Raw genomic sequence first — 22297 nt, 5'->3', positions numbered from 1 at the left:
GCGCCTGGTACACCCGTTGGAAGGGTGACCGCTTGAACCATCTCCTCTGAATTCATGAGTTGTAAAAATTGCTTCCCGGTGGTTCGGAACCCACTTAAAACAGTAGGACCATTCATCTCTCATTATCATATGCCTCATTACCCACGCACAAGTTTAGAGTTCATGTAGGCCTCACAATCAGAAAAAAGTATATTACCATCATCATACGTGAGAAGAAAATAATATTATGCCATGTCTCTCCGTGTGTAATCGACCCAATCTTATGTTATTAATCGACCTCAACTTTGTGAAGTTGACAACTTGGATACAACAGTGACTGATTATCACACAAATTTGAATTTAACAAGCAGTGCGATCTTTTCTTTATTTGAACATTCGTTCAATTACAACTAGGAGTTGGGTCAGATGTGCTGCGATTTCGTCAGGTAGGTTATATTTGTACCTGTGCTACATTCTTGATAGCTACTTTTTGATGGTTCATGTATACATTTTTTCATTTTGATAATAGAAAATGGTGTAGCATCTAGCATGATGGTGGCAGTCGCACTGTGGTGATGTGTTCATGTACTATTGCAATGCATAGCCAAACTTTCACCTTCTACATGACATTCCGACGTGTTTCTTTTGCAGAGAGAATAGGCCTTAATGTGGTGGAATAGATGCGATACACAAGTTATTTTGAAAGGTCGGTGATGCTCATTAAGCGCACCGTTGTGTGAAGATGTTCGCTTGCCTAAGCCATTGCGTAAGTCTGCATAAAAAGTATATCCATCTTCGTTGTTCATTTGAAAGACTCTGCTTATCTCCGTGTGTCCCATCACGCCAATCGGTCAAACCCCCCCCCACACCCTTCAATCGCCTAAGGTCACTAAAGTGACCCACGGTTTCAGATATTGCCGATTCCTTAGCAATTTCTCGAGGTTTCCTCTTCCGAGATATTTTCCTATCAACAGATAATAGAATCTTTGAATCTTGAATGGAATAGAAATCATTCTTCCTAGGCACAATAATTGAAACGCACATTTTGGTGTCGTCTCTTTCTGAAAACAGTGACTCTTTTTAATGTATTGGGAATACTTTGATACATATTTAAATTGTACTAGCCGTCAAGCTCGCTTTGCTCGCCATAACGGTCTAGCCAGGGGGCTCCGCCCCTGGACCCCCGACTGGATCGTCCAAAAATGAGATCAGCGGGCTCACTTCGCTCGCCTGCATTTTCCATTTGAGCATGCTTTATTCCATCAAAAAGTCAAAGTACTGAGAAAACGCAGAAAAGCTGAGAAAAACGTTGGAAAAACGCTGATTTTGGGCGTATCTTTGATGAAATATTAAAGTCACCTCATCACAAAATTTTTAAGCCCTAGCTTAACCTCTGTACCAAATTTGAACATTTTCTGTCTATTACTTGATGAAATAACTGAGAAAACGCAAAAAACGCTAATTTTGGACGTATCTTTGACGTTATTTCAAACTCCTTCTAACACAACATTATTACACCCCAGCTGAGCTTCTGTAGTAAATTTGAACATTTTCTGTTCATTTGTTCTCGATAAAGTTGAGAAAGGTAAAAAAAAAACGGTGGAAAAACTCAGATTTTGAGCATATCTTTGGCGTTATTCCAAATTCCTTCTAACACAACATTATTACACCCTAGCTTAGCTTTTGTACTGAATTTCAACAATTTCTGTTCATTTGTTCTTTAAAAAACGCTGGAAAACGCCGATTTTGGGCGTATCTTTGGCGTTATTTCAAATTCCTTCTAACATAACATTATTACAAGCTAGCTTAGCTTCTGTACTAAATTTGAACAATTTCTGTTCATTTGTTCTCGATAAATCTGAGAAAAAGCAAAAAAAAAACGCTAATTTTGGGCGTATCTTTGACGTTATTGTAAATTCCTTCTAACACAACATTATTACACCCTAGCTGATCTTCTGTACTAAATTTGAACAATTTCTGGTCGTTTGTTCTCGATAAATCTGAGAAAAAGCAAAAAAAAAAACGCTAATTTTGGGCGTATCTTTGACGTTATTGAAAATTCCTTCTAAAACAACATTATTACACCCTAGCTGAGCTTGTGTACTAAATTTGAACATTTTTTGTTCATTTGTTTTCGATAAAGCTGAGATAACGCTAAAAAAAAACGCTGGAAAGACGCAGATTTTGGGCGTATCTTTGGAAATTTTTCCAAATCCGTTCTTAGTGCGCCTCTAAAGGGCCAACTGAACATACCTACCAAATTTGAACGTTTTTGGTCCGGTAGATTTTTAGTTCTGCGAGTGAGTGAGTGAGTCAGTCAGTGAGTGAGTGCTTTTTCGCTTTTATATATATAGATGAATTTGATGCTATTGCAACCTTCAGTAACAACAGCGGTGACTTCATTATTTTGTCAACACTGGTCCACTTGTCACTTATTTTTTTCCAATTTGAGAGTATAATACATCAAGTTCATGAAATATGCCTACAAGTTCTCACCACCACCCATCACCCGCAAAAAATTACTACTGTGTCTAATGTTACCTTCATTATGAAGAAATATAGATTTCTCAATTAATTGATTAGGAGTTCTGTTCTATTTATTTATTCTTGACCAACCATAACATCATCAGTCATTATAGCCTACTATTTATCCAATTTTCAAGTAAAATAATGGTGTGACATAATGTAAATGCAATATCCTAGATCATCTCTCGGCAAGATGGTTGTAGGTGAGGACAAGAGAAATTCAGGAATCAGTGGGGCTTGAAGCAATAATGTTTGAGATAAAAGTCCAGTATCAATGTGATCAATCAACAGCATTATAGTAATTATTGCATAAGTAATACAAATTACATGACAGTAATTTATTGTACTAGCTACCAACCATTCGAAGCTTACAAAGTCAAGTTCAGAAATAACATAATGAAACTATGTTTTACAAGAATGTAGCTGATGGCTTAATCAAATAAAACGTGAGAGCTATCAACAGACAAAGTGTCTCCAAGATTTCAAAAGATTCTGTGTGAAAAACTAGTTTAGTTCTTCACGTTGATTAAATATAATGAAGTAGTACTTTTTATTTATTGTGCAACTACGGTATTTTAAAGTGTTAGTGTTATCTAATGGTGGCAGGAAATTAAATAATGCTCACCGCAAAACTGGTTTTCCTCAAGAGCGAGAATTATTTTGTTCAACATTCCTTCTTTTGTTCAGAGTCGTGATACAAACATTTTTTCCATAAAATTGAGACAGAAAATGTCACAGTTTTGCAGTTTCAGAACGTACTGTCCCACATCTCTGAAGAGTTTTCAAGCTCCCGGTCTTTTTCATGCATTCTTAATTATTGCATGAGAATAGGATTCTCTGTTTCAGTAAATTTATGTAAACGACTGTTATAAACAATCAAAAAATATGAAAATCGTATTACACACTTCTAAACTTCCTAGACTGTATCTTATTTAAATTTTCTGGTCAAATGTAAGGAAAATTCTTCCCGCTTAGGCATGAGTCATTCATATAAGTTATTCAAATTTATTACCAGAGTCTCTAATAATTTCAATTCATCTATTGGTTTCTACTTACTTCAGTATTGACTATTCAAAGTTTTGCTAGAATACCCCACACATTAGATTCTTCATATCTGAATAAGATGTTTATGTCGGTACCGTACTCTTTACTGTATTTACGATGTTTTCAGATAACTAATGTAAATTTAGCTTTGATAAACTGTAGACCAACATCGCAACATGTTTGCTCATTATGCTCATGATAAGTCAACAACACATTACGAGCTCCGATGATTTTATTAATGCATTGTCTGAATAGATAGATAGATCGATTACTCACCTAACAGGGGGATCTGGAACTTGTCAAAAAAATCCAAATGGCTTACAATTAGGCAAAAGGCAAAGACATACACGACATAGAATACGATGGATTCATAATATGTAGATTAATGATCCAAGTACTCTTCATTTGAATAGAAAGCATACTCTGAGAAATCAATTTTACAGTTCAGATCTGAAATTGCATTCGTTTATTGATAAGCAGCTATCATTATACTTATCTATCGCCTTTTTATAGCCTTGTGCTTGAAACTCCAATTAATATCACATTGAATAAAATAAAATAATTTAATTTTTTGGTAATATTTGTCTACTGACTGTTGTGTACCATTACCATTATAAAAAAGATTGATGACCGCGGCCTGAATATAATGCGTTTTCATAAGTAATATTGAATTATGTTTGCTTATGCTCGTCTTATATTCGTTAATCATATAATTTATCAAATGAAAATCATTGAACGATGAATAAATTTATATCCACATTTTTACAATTTATTTATAATGCAGCATTATTGCATTTATGCAATAATGGATCATCCAGTCATTCTCCATCATCATGTAAGTTAAAAATTATAATATAAGCATAATATTGTGAACTGCATAAAAAATGAATAAATGCACTCTTGTCGTCTTCTTAATTCTTCCTATAATCTTCCATAAAGGCGGGAAACAATATTCAGTTATTCATTATCCTTTTTAACACTTCAATCCCTTGAGTATTGGCGGCACCCCTAAATGAAAATAATATAAATTAAATCATATAACATTACACTTGCAATAATATGGTCACCTCAGTCCTCTAGTGACTAGTGACCTATAAAGATGTGGACTAGAAAAATTGGACCAGTTACAAGATTGTGAGGGCTGAAGAAAAACAACTCTCCAATTGCAATGAGAATGCCAGGTCACTCGGATCTGTAGGAAGATTTATTTTTGTTAGCCGTGTTGAATACAGTGTGCACTTGGAGTATTTGCACAGCACATACAGTCCAGTGACCAGATCGAGTAAAAGTGAGGCCGTGCAGGGGCGTGCGAGGTCGTATTCAGGGTGTGGCAGCTAAATGTCAACCTCCCTCTCATGGCTGCTGTTTATCGAACATACTATCTGTCAAGTACCTACACCAAAAGCCACCGTTCAAATTCTAAAGGTGGCCGATACATTTTTCAATAAAGTCTGGACTGTCATTGCCTAATCCGATCCATACAGCCTTCACTTACATAATGAAAAAAGAAATGCGACAGGAAACACAGGTTATATTCCAAAGAGACAATCCACTTCACAAAAAATGGACTCTAGAAAAATTCTATTAATTACTGGAGCCTTATCAAAAGAAAGACCAGATTCTCTTATTGTGATAGTAGTCAACCATTCGTCGGTGTACGACCTTGACGTGATCCCAACGCTGTTTATTGATACTTATTGCTTTGTAGTTTCTGAAGCCAGCAACTGGTTTCAACAATTGCTATCGGTGGACTTATAGGCCAAGTGGATTTATAGGACAACTCTCCATGAGGAACTGCTACACTTCTAATTAAAATACAGTTGACCTTTCGATAAAGCCTGGACTCGAATTATTTTGTTGAAGTGTGTTTCAAGAACATATTATTACTTATAGATTGAGCATTATTTTAAAAGAAATAATTACGCGTTTATTGATAGGTATAGGAGTAATTACAGTTGATTATGTATCTCCCTGCTCTTATGTGCATGCATGATTTTGTAGTTTTCACTCAATTCGCTCATAGTTATTTCGATCTAGGTCTTGGTAGCTAGACTTCTTACTCCTAATACATAAAATAATAATAGATCCATTACTCAAAATAATACTAATAGGAGATTGAAATTTACAAATGTTTTCGAACTATCTATTTTTATACTTCTAGATGTTTTGCTACTTTATTTATCAGAAGATTATTGACGCCTTCAGAAAGCTGGGAAAAAGTGGAGAAAAAGAAATTCTATCTGTACCCAATTGTTAGTAATTTTTTCTTTTTTTTATTAATGCATGTGTTTACTTATTGTCTTAATATGCTAATTCTCTTGACTCTCTTAAATAAAAAGCAAAAAATAGGGTAATTGAATCTTCATAAATTTTGCTAGCCTACTCCTTCGTTATAATTTTTTGATTGAATAAACTAATAAACAATATTTATTTTATGGTTTCTGCCAAATAAAGGTAAATAATCAAATTGAGAGAAAACGTTCTAGAATAAAAGAAAAACAATCACAACTAATTTGTATTATTCTCCAGAAACAGCATTAGCTTAAAAGAAAAACTGAAGATCAAAGTTGTGATTCAAAAGTTAAAAGTTTAAGCAATACATTTAATGAGATTCGTATGTGATAGTCGGTCTAGAAATAAGGTACAGTACTTAGCAATCAATTTCCAAGTATTGTTTTTCTTTTTAGTGATCATTTTCATTTAGCAATAATTATGTCCTTATTAATATTGTCCATAAAAATAGTTCTTGCTGAAGAGTAAGGTTCATTATAATTATTAGTTGTACTCATAGTTAATTTTTAAATAAAACGTGAGGATCTAATCTTGTAAGCTCTTTATTTGTTATCTGCTGTCTAAAAATGATGTCCTATTATCACGTTTCAATCGTAAGTAAGTACAGTAGTACTGTACCGGTACTTAGCTTTCAGTTATGTTCACCTTGTAGATTGCCGCTCTTCTGCTTCAATCTCTCTCCTCTCTCCGAAATAAAATAGAACAAGTATGTGTGTTTATCTTGATTAAGATAATATTTTCTAGGTCTCCAGACAGTAGGCCTAAGGACCGTTGCAATGAGCGCATGAGATGGTATAGTGAGATTTACTTTATATACTATTAGCATTCCTTATAAATAACAGCAATATTTCTAATTCAAGCAATGCTGACAGTTTATAGTGAATCTCACTGTGACAGACCATATTCCGTATGTGCCCTTCACCCATTCATTCATTCATCTTGGCCATAATTAACTAATTATTCACGCTCAAAGGAGCTAAAGGTCTCCAGTCCCTCGTTAGGATGTTCTGCTGCTGCCTTTTTTGTACTCTTGAAATTTTATCATAATTGATTGTATTTATTCAGCATGTTTAAACCCAACAATTATCTCGGATCCTATCTGTATATTTTGTGTTAGGACAATATTCAATTACTGGGGTCTAGAGTTTGATATGGGAATAATTAAATAATTACAAATAGTAAATAAGAACGATTGCGATGGAATAGTCTTATAGCCACTATTAACATTTTAAGAACTTCTAAAAAAATATATATATTTCTTTTGACTAGTGTTTTCATAGCTAATTATCTGAATTGCAATTTTTTTCAAATCAAATTAAATTGAACAAATTTAATGCAATTGTACCTGAGGTTGTACCTCACCGTTACAATATTAATTTAGTTTTTCATCATCTCAAAACATTATAGAGACAAACTTGAAACTTCGTTTTTCAGAATAAGTCAAGAACATAATTTACATAATCTCACAAGATTGATTCAAATTATGAATTATGTTTATATTCTAGGTTTCATTGTATACTTTAATGTTGATTAATTTAAGTAAAGTTATAGAATATTTATTATTAATAACGTATTTTAAAAGGGTGACTTGAATGTTTAATTATAGAAAATTACTAGTACCATTGTTATATTCTTATACAAACACGACTAGTTTCGGGCATTTATCCCATTCTCAAGTGTCAAAATACTTACTAGTGTCATTCCTACTCCAGGAATTCATTTTGACACTTGAGAATGGGATAAATGCTCGAAGCTAGTCGTGTTTGTATAAAAATATAACAATGGTACTAGTAATTTTCTATAATTAGATTAGTATTAATAATATTCCATGGTCTCTTTTAGACTGTTATCAAATGAAGCAGAATCCTGAAGCAATAAAAAACAAATGAAGCAGAATCTTGAAGCAATAAAAAAACAAATGAAGCAGAATCTTGAAGCAATAAAAAAAACAAATGAAGCAGAACAGAATCTTGAAGCAATAAAAAACAAATGAAGCAGAATCTTGAAGCAATAAAAAAAAACAAATGAAGCAGAATCTTGAAGCAATAAAAAACAAATGAAGCAGAATCTTGAAGCAATAAAAAAACAAATGAAGCAGAATCTTGAAGCAATAAAAAAACAATGAAGCAGAATCTTGAAGCAATAAAAAACAAATGAAGCAGAATCTTGAAGCAATAAAAAAACAAATGAAGCAGAGTCTTGAAGCAATAAAAAAACAAATGAAGCAGAATCTTGAAGCAATAAAAAAAAACAAATAAAGCAGAATTTTGAATCAATAAAAAACAAATGAAGTAGAATCTTGAACCAATAAAAAAACAAATGAAGCAGAATCTTGAAGCAATAAAAAACAAATGAAGCAGAATCTTGAAGCAATAAAAAAACAGATGAAGCAGAATCTTGAAGCAATAAAAAAATGTCAATCTCTCTTCAAGATGTTACTCTAATAACTATAGAGTTAAAAGATTCCTTTAGTAGCTTTTCTATTAAAACAAACATTTTTCAAAAACATTTTGTCTCACTAAAACAAATGAATATAGTCAATTTATTTTATTTGATTTCTCAATTAGTTATTGTATCCTTCTTATTCATATGGAAGGTTATGCATTGTGAAAATTGAACAACAGTAGTTCTATTTACTTGGAGTTTTGTAAAACTCAAACTTGATAAATGTTTCAACTGGTATTACCCATATCCACTTGTTGATTGCTTTGTAGTTACATATTGGCTCTAACATTATTGATTTCAGGAAGTGAGCTTTCTATATTACATACGAAGGAGTGTGGAGTGAAGTCTCGGCATAATGATATGTAGAGCTTATGATATGGTACCTATAATGAAGTACCGTTATCATCTTCATCTTTGGTCTCCTTGGCCCAACATGTTCACGATGGTAAGTTATTCCATTCTCTTTCATACAAGATGCCCTCCTGGGCAATATCGATCACAAGCGAAGATTTTTAGCTGTCAATTTGCAAACTTTCACTTGCATTGGTGCGGTATGGTATCAGTGATGATATGGACCAGAACGAGGTGAGTCTTCCTTTCATGAGAGAGATTCGTTGCAGTTTGACAGATGGGAAGAGGACATTCAACTATGAATGACAAACGATTATGATAAAACAAAAACACAGTGAAAGAGTATTGTTACTTTTGGTGAGATCTATTGTTGGCGACTAGCCAGCTCGATTATTCTGCAGTTGGAACGATCACGATGACTCACAACTACAGCGATGCGACGTATAGATGGTTTCGGATTGTCATAAGGATTATGAAGTGACTGACGGGGTCTGTTTTAGGTCAGACGACGTCGAGAGTGTTTCAAGTGAAAGGCGCTACGCCGGACCTCTCGCGTCTGGCTACCGGCTCATCCTAATAGAAGCGTAATCAGCGTCCAACCATAGACCTTGAGTAGTCGAACTTGACACAAAAATATTTTATGAAACGCATCGCGCTTTCTTAGCGAGAACTCTCCAAGTGCGCGCAAGAAGAAAGTTTCGGCGATATGCTAAGTTTCTACTGCACTTGAACTGTGTTTAACAACATCTGCTGGGCAGATTGATGAACAGAAGGTAATCGCGACGCAAAAGTCAACAACAACTTTACAATCACCATTTTGTACACAATATACTCAACGTGTATTATTCATTTATCTAACGTATGGCTTGTTAGTGGAGAGACCAAAATGTTCTTCCATCTTGCCGTACAATATATAAAGAATCCCCAATTTGTAGGTGAAATATTGTACCAATCGGCTGTAAGCTGTAGGATTTAGCCTACACTTCATACTTCAAATTTTCTTTTTTATTGAAAAATTGGTGATTTTAAACTTATTTTTTATCAAGGAATGTTCTTATATTATGCATTTATTGATAAATTTTTCGATGGAAACGTAAATTCGTCGGTCCCGGCTGCCTAAAAAGCAGTCGTTAGGTCATGTCAGAGGCCCTGAAATTGATCATTTGCGACCTAAAAACTTTTGACACCAGACCTGAGCCAGCCAGGTTACTCGATATTATTATTATTATTATTATTATTATTATTATTATTATTACTATTATTATTATCGATAAAGTACCAGCTGAAATATATTCGAGCCTCCATCCTTTGTAGAGACCTTCCTTACCAAATTATTTAATTGATCAACATTCAACATTGTTGTTTTATTTTGTAGAATATTTAATGTATTTTTCATTTATCTTGAGCATATATCACTAAACATCAACTAATATTATATACATTTTACTGTACAATCAATACATATTATAATGTATACATCAACTAATACCAAATTCATTATTTCAAAATCAACCATTTTATAAATTTATACTTCACGTTCAGAGTGTGTAATAAATAGATATATTATTCATGAATGCGTTTAATATAGACATTCTTTTTAAGAATTCCTAGTTTTATGATTCCCCCTTGAATAAGTGATTGATTGATCGATATGTTTTATGTATTTATCTAAAAATCAGTTGTTATTGGTATTCTATTATCCATTTACCTATCTATATAATATCTGGTGATATAGGTAAGAGGCGCCCGGCGGCTTCCGAGAGTGGGTTGCCTCTGCCCTGCATCCAGCAATGTCTCCCGGTCAACGATCTTTCGGGTTTAGGCTTCAAGTCCCAGCTGGCTCCAGATCTGTAGGCGGATCACAGACCTTTAAATCTGACAATACGTATAAATTCCGCCCCACACATTTTCGAAAATAATTATTGCCACCAACGATGACCGGGCGGCGTTGTTCGACGGGCCGGACACCTTCTATGGCCATAATGATCGCTTTTTAGATAAAATCGCGGGAAAGATGGTTGTGTTAAGAGAGAGACCATGTGGTCTTGCGTGAGGGGACTGTGGGAGATATGTGGGGGACTTGCAAAGATTTGTAAGAGTGCCAAGAGCCACAAGGATGAGTGAGTTATTGGACATTGAGTTGAGTTGTTGGGGTGATACCTAAGTGAGTTATTTGCAACTTGCAGCATTCTACTTGTTAGTAAGAATGTCAAGAATTGGTTGTAAAATTAAGATAGTGGACTAATGTTTTAGAATTATCTTATTGTCTACTTTGTAATCTATTCACATAATTAAAACAAACCAATCATATAGACTAACTACACACGATTTGATTTAGAATATTAAACTCATTATTTAAATATTGTTGTAAAGTCATTATTAACAAAATATGTAATATCTCATTTTATCTTTTTAGGTACGGTAGGGCAACATAGTTAGCAATGGTAATAGTGAGTAACATTCGCCTATTACTTTTGTTGTGTCTTATTTAATTTTTTCTCCAAAGCAATATGGAAAGATATCGAGTTATTTATTCAAATATAAGTACTTAGGTTTTGCATTGTTCTATTTCTATTAACGATTATGAGATATGTATATTACTACACATATATACGAGTAGATATGATCCATATCCATTTATGAATAAGGTTCGCTCAGAACTTGGAAATTGTGGTCACTATCAGAGCTATATAAAGTTATAACTTCAACTTTATTATATGACTTTTTGTGGTGTAGCCTACATAGTAGACTATAGGGTAATAAAATATGGATAAATTGAGCATACTTTATGCTATAGCCCTAGAGGTACAGTAAGCGGGTAAGTGTTGTCAATACAATCCATTCGTAACGAAAACATAGATGTTGGAGTTGATTCATGATAGTAAATTCTGGAAATACTATAACGTTCTTGTCAGTGCTACTTTCTAAAAGTAACTCTCTTCCTCGTGTAGAGGGGGAGAATATTTGATCCAATATTGATCTAATTTATCTAGATAAGGAATGCGATAAACACAATTTCAATCGCACAATATGATTACATAATGAATAACGTGACAGGCAGGGGATGTGGTCGTGATGTATGACGTTGTGATTGCTCTTACCAAATAAAGTTGAGTGTTGTATACGCAGTACACGGGGCGGGCAATCTGTGGGTTTGCGGTGGAAGGGTCAGTGGAGTATCTGGATAGCGATCTGGAGCCGTTTGTCCAGCATTTCACGAGTTCTCCGTCACGACTTGCTCGACTTCCTAGCCCTGGCACAGCACTGCAGCCCATATCCCGGTCGCCGATCCGTTTTAATTTTGTAACGCATGATGAAATCGACCGACGATGCCTTGTTTGTTTCACAACCGGCTAAGTAATACTGTACTGCCCACGGGACACAAAATACCTCTTGAATAATTTCGATCTGGTTCCAATATAATTGTGTTCTGGATTCATTACATAAAAACAAACAACAGAAAACTTTCGTTCTCTCTCTCCATGTTTTCGTGCAAGAAGACATCGATACTATCCTTTCTAGAATTTATGGTTCTGATGTTTTCTGCAGCTGTCGTCACTGTTTCCAGTAACCAATGCATCTATGGACAGTGGCCAGTGGAATAATATACCGTAACAAGAGTATTTCATTATGAAAACACAAATTGAAATTGTCAACCACTTTTAGTTACAATTTCAATTTGTTTTCATTATGGAAAAGTACCACAGCATGACACACAACACAACTGAAATAGTAGTATTTCATTTGCTGTATAAGGAAAGGCGTTGTTTCGATACTAAGTTTGCATCGTTCTTTCGATTTACATTTTTTGACTTTGAAATCAAAGAATGGAATATACTATAAATTAATGATGTTACGCATATTATGTCAACGTCAGATGTGTGTGTCAACTATTTCAAAGATTGAGTTATTGAAATTCAAAATCATTCATTCCCTCAAACAACATTTAAATAGAATGTTTCTAGAGACGAAAAAATACACAGTAGTACTAAGGAAATATATGTTATCTATGCACTCATAGGCATAAAAAAATTAGAAACATTCAAAGAGTCAATAACTTCTTTAACCTATGTAGCTAGGAGACATTGCTGTGTCCGGCCTGCAAAAGCTGAGCTTCAAATTGAGCTTCAAAATCCACTTATCGCCTGATGCATAGTAAAACACTTTGAGGTTGATATTATATAATTAATATATTCATAATCTCGACTCTTTTAAATTTCCTTACGAAAAATTATTTAAAAATTAAAACTTTGGTTCTAGCAATAAAAAAATCCGTTTTATTTCCTGATGAATTTTGTTGCTTTACTTTGATTAAAAAAATGAAATATTGTTCAAAGATCTATACGGGTTTTCTGATGCTTCCAAATCATTTTAAAGTTCATTGAAATGTAAGTTGATAAAAATAAAAATTTTTGAAATTATTTTCAACAAATGAACATCTTTCAAAACCAATGAAACCAAAGGTTCATAAATTGGATGATTGATCCACAATTTCCAGGAATTTATTATATAAATGTAACAGAATGAAATTATGTAATAATAGTAATAGAGTAAGAAGTCATGACCAATAAAGATTAACCAATACTTTGATTAAGTTATCTCAGCGTATGCAGTTTTGTAACCGAGGCTTATTCAATACCAAACATAGTAGTAATATGAACTTTATGATATCAAATTGGAATTTTATTTATTCAAGAATGATTCAATATCGTTTCAGGTTGTGAAGGAAACGAAGCCATGAGATTGCACCCCGCTGATGCAACTTGAGTTGCATGGCATGGGTAAACGCCATCAAAAATGAACGGCCCATGATAAAGGTCAACTTGTTCACGCGAGGTGATTCGATAGATAACTATAAGGATGTTTTGCACTGATTTGATACCCATCGGATCTGTTACAGGCTGTTAAAGTGAGTTAAATATCTTGTGTATCCAATCCTCGTGTAAGCCATATTGTTAGAAACGTAATTTGATGTGGTCTTTTTTCGTTACCATTCTCCCTGCTTGTAAATGTTAGAATTCGGAATTCTGAAATTGGAATTTGGAAATAGAACGTGGAATTTGGAACCGAACGAGACCCAGATCTATTGGAACGAGTCGGTTCAAAATTCCACGTTCTATTTTCAAATTCCAAATTCTAACATTCACAAGCAGGGAGAATGGTAACGAAAAAAGACCACATCAATTTACGTTTCTAACAACGTACGAGTCGGTTCGTTTGTTGAACCAATAAAGTACACTCTTGAAAATTATTTTATTATAAGTTTTCAGCACCTAAATTGTATGATTAGCACACTTTGTAAGATATTCTTCGACGGATGAAGCGAGAAAAAACATTATTAACATTGCAAGGTTCTAAATGCATGGTTGATAAGAAGCTGAAAAGAGCGAGTAACAATCAGCAATCTGTTTATAACATCCTATAATTTGAACGAAAAATGCGTCATTCAGAGATAATATTTAGTTTTCAGTTCAATCTTATGACTGAGAATGATTATTATAAAACTTGATTTATAATGTATTATTATATTTCAGTGGTCAATTTTAAAATCTAGTAAAATTAGTTGGTATGTTGTAGAAGATCTATAATGAGAAATAGGGTTTCTATGATCTATCATGGGAATCGGTTTAGGAAAATAGTGTCAATATAGAAAATCAATTTCTTTCAAGTAATGATTTTTGAGAAATTTGATTAAATTTAATTGCACTGATCCAATCATGAGAAATATTGAACGGTGACTCAACTGTGAAAGCAAGTAAATCCTCGACCTCATTTGCCAAAATCATCGGAAAAAGTTTATTCTCAAACGAGAGTTTTTTCGTGGGTGACTGAATAGAAAGAATGAGATGTTGGAAGTTGAAGTCAAAAATGTTACCATGACCACTGCATATTATTATATCAGACGTTCTAATGGTATTCATTTCATTACCCACACGTATTGCCCAGTCCGCTCACATAGTAGACTTACGCGTTCAGGTAGTTGAGTTGTAGACTACAAAAGAAAACTGTTATGTAACTATAGTAAGAGCAAACGTTTTGAAGTGTGCCTTGACATTTTATTACTTTCATAAATATTATATTTCTAGATATAAACCGAGATTTCGTAATGAGATCTAGTCGACCTATTGGCGTGTGTTGAGATGTCAGACATTTATGGGGTGTTGGTTTGAATGATAATAAAAGTTTCCTAAGATATTAAGGTCAGTAATATAATACTTTCATTGTTCGTGGATACTGTTCAACCTTATATGATCTAGCACCTTGTTTTTGCGCGAAGTTGAAAATTCTTTTGTTCAAGTTTAATAGTTCATTTAAGATTGGAGTGTGAGTTATAATGTGAGTGTAAGGTATGATTAATGGTCCAGCTTTATTTGAGAACAGTTGATTACATTTTGTTTACTTTTTTTAACGCACAAAGGACAGCAATGAGAGCACTTGGTGCTCTGGGGGTGGGAAGATTATTCAACAAATTGACCTCAAAAATCAGCGACTATATAATTGGAAGCCTTGAGAATTCAAAGCCTGAGGACGTTGTTCCTGAACTCCTTTCTCCAGCAAATCAATGCCACTTCCACGTTGAAGCTATGAGATCCAGCCGAAAAAGAGATCATTGCTCCAAGGACACGTCCTCTAGGAGTTTGGAGAATGGGCTACGTTTATTTAGTTACTTCATCAGCAATAAACTGAAAGAAAGGTAGTAATCACGGAAGCTGAACCGTAATATAGTTCTTAGCTATATCATTTTTTAAATTAACATAATTATTAGCTCTTTCAACATCGATGTTTTCAACATCGTTACAAGATGAAAATTTATGAAACATATTTGGTGGGCTGAAAGTGGCTAGTGGGTACAGATTAGGTAGTATATCAATCACCATTGCCGAGGTACAATCCGAATCTCAGGTTGATTAGTTGTCACCTGGTCATATGGGACATATATATGAATCATATATTTATCTCATATTGATCAGGATTTTAGAGTTTTAATTTAGAAAAGTTTAATGAACAGTGTTTTTGTCTTTGAACAATTTGTGTCATCGACAGAAGGATTGTTTATTTCATTTGTTATCAAAATTATTGTAGCTTCTCTTTTGTTTTTGATAACAAACGTGCTCGCTTGTGCGACTGATAAAAATATGTATTTGAAATGGCTTCATGTTTGGCATTGACTGAGTTATATATTAATACCCAAAATTTTACTTTTGTGTGTGTATGAGCTCGTTCGATAGGACTGTGAGTAAAGTCCGGCTGTTCTGGTGAAGGGGATAGATTTTGTTCTTGTTTTATAATACAGTTTTCCTGTCACAGTTCGGGCATTTTAAAGAGAATTGTATTATTAAATAGGAAGGGATCTGAACCCACTTCATTAGATCAGTTTTTTTTTATTTTTAATTAAATAATTAACGTCGTGTTTCAACCAGTGGATGCCAAAGTGGGAAGCCATTTTCATAGAGGTAGGTGACTACTGAGTCATTGTTCATAAATTTTTCATTAACCACAACAAATGAATCTTCACTACCAGCAAAGCGAGTAGCCCTTGAAATATTCATCTGTTTATTATTATTTCGTTATTTCTAATTATAATTCTAATTTTGTACAAATAATTTATTGTTTGTTTTAAATATCAAAAACCTGTACGATCTTTTCTTGTTTTTCATTTTCCCACCCTTACATATTCAGTGAAGGCACATTTTGCTTACATAGTCCACATCAACACACATATATATTTGTCTAATGCATATTGTATTTTGTTTTTCCTGATTCTTCATCTCTTCAAATCAAGATGAAAATGGACTCAGACCGCAGTGATTTTTTTCTAAACCGAATGTTGGAAATCGATTGGCCTACTGCATTATCATAATTTTCTTAGCATCATCGATGAATCAGAATAATAGGTATATTCATTTTACCGTTTAAAATGGATGGAGTTTGAAGCTATATAAGCTCATATTTCCTTAATATTGAAAGGATAGGCATCCGCTGTATAAATGCAAGTATAAAGTCAAATAATGTGAATGAGTTATAATATTATTAATTATGATGTTAATTATTTTACCGTTAACTTTTGCATCACTATTTCGCTTTGAATATATGCTCTACATCGAGAGGCACTAAAACCTAATGATCAGTGTTCCATGAACAATCAATTATTCATTATTACATCCAAGTACGGGTTGTAAAAATACGGAAATTGTCTCACTATCTCCTATCAATAAATGTGAGCATAACCAGGTTTTAGCTTGGCTAATTATATATGGAAATCTATCAAAGGTGAGCTTGGCAATTCAAATAACGGTTGGTATTACCTTCACTACTTCTTTCATAAACAGCACTTCTCTTGCTGTTTTATTGCACTTTATTCTACACCTACTATTATTATTAGCTTATTACGAGCTATGAAATAGTAGTCCAACTGCTCCATACAAAAGGAGAGATATACTTACAGACTCATAAAGCAGAATGAATTCACTGAGAAATCGTTCTTCTATTTTTCCAGAAATAGTAGCAGCAATTAAAAGAGTTGAAATATTCAAAAGATACAGGCCTAATATAGATCTATACCGAGATTTACCTGGCCTAGTCTATAAGAAATTTCTCTCTGCTTATTTTGAATAAAGGTATTTTTAAAAAGAGTGTGAATCTGCTTGTCTTTACAATAATATGTCAAATCAAATACTTTTTGAACTATTTCATCGAAGATGATACAACTAAATTTGCTCAGTGGATACAACATATTTTATTGCAGTCAGTTCTTCCATTATCTATACAAGGAGCTCCATAGAATTCTGGGAATCGCTCCAGTGTTCCATTAAATTGAACCTTGAAAGAAATGTCCCCTATGATGATGGAACTTCCTCTCAAGAGAAAATCCCATCCAAAGTAATTCCTTGTGATTGTAGTCGTAAAAAAATGATACCTTCCAGCTGAAAGCCAATTTATTAATGTTAGTATTGCTAACCATCTTTGATGAGACCAGCTTTGAGTGTCAGGAATCGATGTCCACATAAAACTCTTGCAATAGTAATATTTCATCCTATCTACTGTGGAATAAACCTGAATGCAGGAATATCTGAATGAGTGGCTACCATCTCTCAAAAACTAGTGCATCGGGAATTGATTCCAGCGAAAAACTATTGCAAACCGTAATACTTCTTACAATTATTCTACCTGTCTACAATGAATTTAACTCAAATACACAGCGAAGCCGTTACCATGAAAACTCCTGACCAGCCCTAATTCAAAGAATAGACCACCCAGCAGCCACGCAATTGTAAGTTATTGAGCAGAGAATTGAAAACTATTCAATGATAAATCATCATCGTTCAATTACTATTTGGTTGGTGCTATGGAGTGCCTGCTGGTTGCTTTGTGTGAAGCAGCAGTGCACGAATCGAGAAGCGGCGGTTTCAGGTGAAAGGTGGTAGTCTGGTTGAGCCGAGGGGTGAAGCAACAACAAACACTATTAGTTCACAACACGATCGGAAACCGGGGAACAGCCACGCATTGCGGCTGCTTCAACATCGCCCCAACATTTCAACTACAGTATTCATTCAAGAAACTTATATACTATATATATATATATATATATATATATATATATATATATATATATATATATATATATATATAGCCAATTTATTAATGTCATATATCATATATTTACTAAGAATCTACTTCTCTATCAAGAATCCTCCCGAAGCGGTCGGACGTGAGCTCGAATTATGGATGTGGAGCATGTTACTGAAAATTACCGAATGCTATGTAGAATCATTCAGTATGGGCTTTGTATGGTACAAAGTGAACTTTGTATCACAATGTTTGTATTCAAAGTTCACTTAATATAAATTAACGAAAGAATTATCAATTTAGTGTTTTTGAAATGTTTGCTACCACTAGTTAGAATCTTTTATGTTCGACCATTAATGTTAGAGAAAACACTTTTATTCAAGAAAACAGATTAGGTCTAAGGTTTGATATGAGAATTGAGGAAGTAATATTCCCATAAACAATAACAACAGGGATGAAAATACGCCAAGCTAATGGATAATAATATATTTCAAACTAATAAAAGTATACAAGAGCTATGAACAAAAACTATCTATTCAATAACTATTGTTGACTGCTGTGTAACACATACATATGGTCGTAATATTTTATTATCTTGATGCATTCATAATTGATGAGTGAGAGGTGAGAAACTGTTGGACCTTCGATTGAACTCTGCCAATATCGACCGTTGTGATGATTACTAGCCAATTTTATCACACTGTGCAAAACTGTTGAAAATTGTAAATGATGCCTGAAATATCTCCATAAGGTGGACCGTTGTTCCAGAAGAGCGCTAGGATTAAGAGATGGCAATAGGATCCGTTATGATTGGGCTGTTTGCGAGAATAAACGTCGATGATAGCTGAAAGACATTTTTGGCGAGAGTTGCACCGATAGAGTCGTCTTCGGTGGCGATTTACGGCGTGAAGGGAAGAAAGTGGTTGAGCAGAGCAGAGCAGAGCAGAGGTTGTAAATTGGTCGTGTGGCGAGGCGAAGCATTTATTGTCTCCAAGTGGAAATTTGAAAACTCGAGCAAGGCTGGGCTTAATTAGCCGGCAGCCGGATTATGCAATGCAACTGTGTCCAGTGCAGTGAAAGTCGGCGTCGCGTACTCTTGCGCGCGCACTTACTCCCGTTTTACGGCAATGTCCAGTCTTGCGGCCCAATCGCTTTGTTCAGACTTCGACTCTACTTCACAATCAGGAAAAATTCGCTCTCAAATGCCTAATTAGCTGCAACTTTGTCCTTAATCCGATCAATTCATTAACAAATTCCAGTTCTGGAGCTGGTGAAATACGAGTCACTAAACGGTGTAGCCTAACAAGATTGGGAAATTAGACGAAGATCGAAAGTTGAATAAATATTGGCTTCTCGAAAACACCTGCTACTTGAGAAATGATTGTTTGAGGACTTCTTCATTATTTCATTGAAACAGCTAAATTTGTGTATGCCAGATAATTTAAACTCAACTGGATTTCAATGAACATAATGATACTCGCGTAGTAGCTCGTATGAGGCATGAATATGACATCACTCTTTGAGAAAATACTTAGCTCCTTGTTCACAGAATGGATATGGAAATACTGAGTAACCAAGAGAAATATTTACATTTTAGAAATTAGAAAACAATTTTTATTTTTTAAGATAATTAAGATTAACCAAATCTTATACTTCAGATTTATTTTTTAAGATTGAGTAAAATAGTTGTGAGTATATGACATTCACTTGACGTAGAAAAAATTATGTCAGGAAGTTAACATCTTTCTTCCCTGAAGCAATTCTCTATTCTGTCCAGTAAGCTCTTCCACACTCATTCTGGTGTATCCTAAGTGATCAACACCACCACAGTACGATTTCAAGTCGTCTGAAGTACGGGGTTTATGTCGATAAATTTGCTCTTTCAAATGTCACCACTTATAAAAATCACTTTAGATGACTTGAAAGCAGCGATACTTACTGAGGTGGCGTCGATCTGATGATTCACTGGAACTAGTGTGGAAGAGCTTCCTGAACAGAATAGAAAATTGCCTTAGGGAAGAAGGACGTCACCCTCCTGACATATTTTTTTCTACGAAAAGTAAAATAATGTCATATACTTATTTTACTCAAGTTGAATGAATAGTATCTTAAAAATATTTTTATTTCTTAAATTTAAATGTTTTTCGTGGTGTCATATGTGATCAGATGAAAATTGTACAAGAGGGTGAGAAAATCACATAATCAGATTGAGGCACCGAGATGGACAAAAGCCACAACAATAATTTCGCTGCAACAACAATAAATGAATATGCATATGCACCTATATGAGCACATCTGTTTCAATCAAACGATAATTTTTATTGCCTCCGTTACACTTTCGGAATTTACCGTAAAAAATAAAGTAACTCTATTCACTAGAACAATAATAGTCCCTCAGATTTTCATCATTTACTTTGCTGGAGATTTATATAATTGCCTGTTGTTGAAGATGATCAGTTGTTATACTACTTATTACTCTATTCGCTCGATAATGAAAGCTGTGACCTGTGAAGTGTTTGATATAGAACAAGTTGTCGACCAGGAAAAAACGCCAAGTGACCTACTCCAACATCACTCAATGGAGAAATAATGCGCAACAAATAGTGAGGACAGATAATGCAAATTATAATCCCACGAGACTTGCACGTAATAGTACTCAGAGAACACTGAGAAGTGCCAGCTGTGGTTGATTGCACTCCTACTCCAAGACTATTGATTCTATCAAGACTATTGTCCTATCGATTCTCGAGATTGATCATAGTTCAATGTCTGCACTCAGCACTGCCAGCTGCTCGATCTGCTCTGATGAACAAGTGCGTGGTCAAGTTATACAACGAGTAATGATACGTCTTCTATTCTCATAGATAACTATGATTTGAAACTGTATCCTCAAACAAGGTTTATTATTGGAAGGAAACCAGGAAATAATGGTTTCGCCAGGTTCTTTAATTGAGATTTTTCAAATGCAAAGATTAGTGACGTGTGCTAGAGATTCTTCTGGAAGGATAACTGCTCCCAATCATCCTTGTAAAGTTTCCAATCTGTTATATGCTTTACTGAGATCACTTCCTGGTTCGATCCTCTCCTCTAACTCTGAATGTATCCTCCTAACAATGTATCCTCTGAATGTACTCCTCTTACTCCTGACAAATTATCTTCATACATTCATTCATTCACCTTCGTAAAAGTTTAGACTTATGAGATCAGCTTGCAAAGAATTTTGATCAAATTAGATAATCTCGTGAAGGCTTGCAAACTCAATCAATTCCTCTCCAAAATATTCCTGTTCATTAAAAAAATATGTTACAGTATCTTGAATTCAAATTCAAATCTGATAAATTATGGATTTTTGAATCAAATTGAATCATTTTCAACACAGGTAATTCTAATATTTGGTACTCTTTGATCTACTTTCAGCAGCTAAACACATAGCTAGTTGGGCCAGTAAGCGTTGGGAAAGAGAAACTTGTGATTTAGAATGCTAAGTTGAACTTAATGTGCCAATAAGAGCGTTGTCATTGTTTACAGGGGCATCTCTTTATTTGTAGCCTTCAACTTATTTTCAACAACCTGCAATTTCAGCTACTTAGGCTAAACGTTTCGAGCGGTAAATCACTACTTGCAAGTGAGAGTGAAGAGAAGATAAGAACGAATAATAATTGTGATTAGAACTACTTTCAGTCCGGGTCTGAGATAAGACCAGGCATTGAAACATCTTGTACTGAATATGTGCTACAGTAATGCAAGTAACCTTTTTCTAGACAGCTTAAGGTTCAATTGAGAATCGTTTCAGTATTTAAGCCTATTATGTGGCATCATTCAAGCGGCTCATTGAAGACTGTATTGGGGAGCAGGTATACGTGTTCTCAAATAGGAGGCGTTATTACTGCAATGAAATCAGCCTATCTCTAGTACGCATCTCTATTTAATGCGCCAGAAGTGAATGTCGACCTCAGTTTCTCTATGCCAGGTTGACCGACCGATTAATTGCACTCTCTGCATTATGTTGAATAGGCCAAACCGATACGCTACAGCAAACAATCTATTCAACTATGATTGATCATTTGGTTGGCCCGTCAGAGGACTTGAATGC

At 34.4% G+C, this 22297-nt stretch overlaps 1 protein-coding gene and 1 long non-coding RNA gene across 5 annotated transcripts in view; one reads left to right on the top strand and one right to left on the bottom strand.

Annotated features, from left to right (window-relative positions):
- The window catches only part of LOC111049971, a 152870-nt gene that overhangs the window by 59910 nt on the left and 70663 nt on the right, over positions 1-22297 (bottom strand). The gene's annotated exons all lie outside the window — the stretch shown is intronic.
- Positions 1-22297, top strand: part of LOC120353790 — a 61275-nt gene that overhangs the window by 36437 nt on the left and 2541 nt on the right. Inside the window, exons 3-5 of one of the 2 annotated variants that reach the window (XR_005572595.1) lie at positions 8588-8731; positions 13355-13546; positions 14724-14837. This is a non-coding gene — a long non-coding RNA (uncharacterized LOC120353790). The remainder of the gene's footprint in view (positions 1-8587; positions 8732-13354; positions 13547-14723; positions 14838-22297) is intronic. The other variant, XR_005572596.1, reaches the window with a different exon arrangement.

This window comes from Nilaparvata lugens, chromosome 1 (genome assembly GCF_014356525.2).
Source record: "Nilaparvata lugens isolate BPH chromosome 1, ASM1435652v1, whole genome shotgun sequence".
NCBI lineage: Eukaryota > Metazoa > Arthropoda > Insecta > Hemiptera > Delphacidae > Nilaparvata > Nilaparvata lugens.
This window is presented reverse-complemented; position numbering and strand designations above follow the sequence as displayed.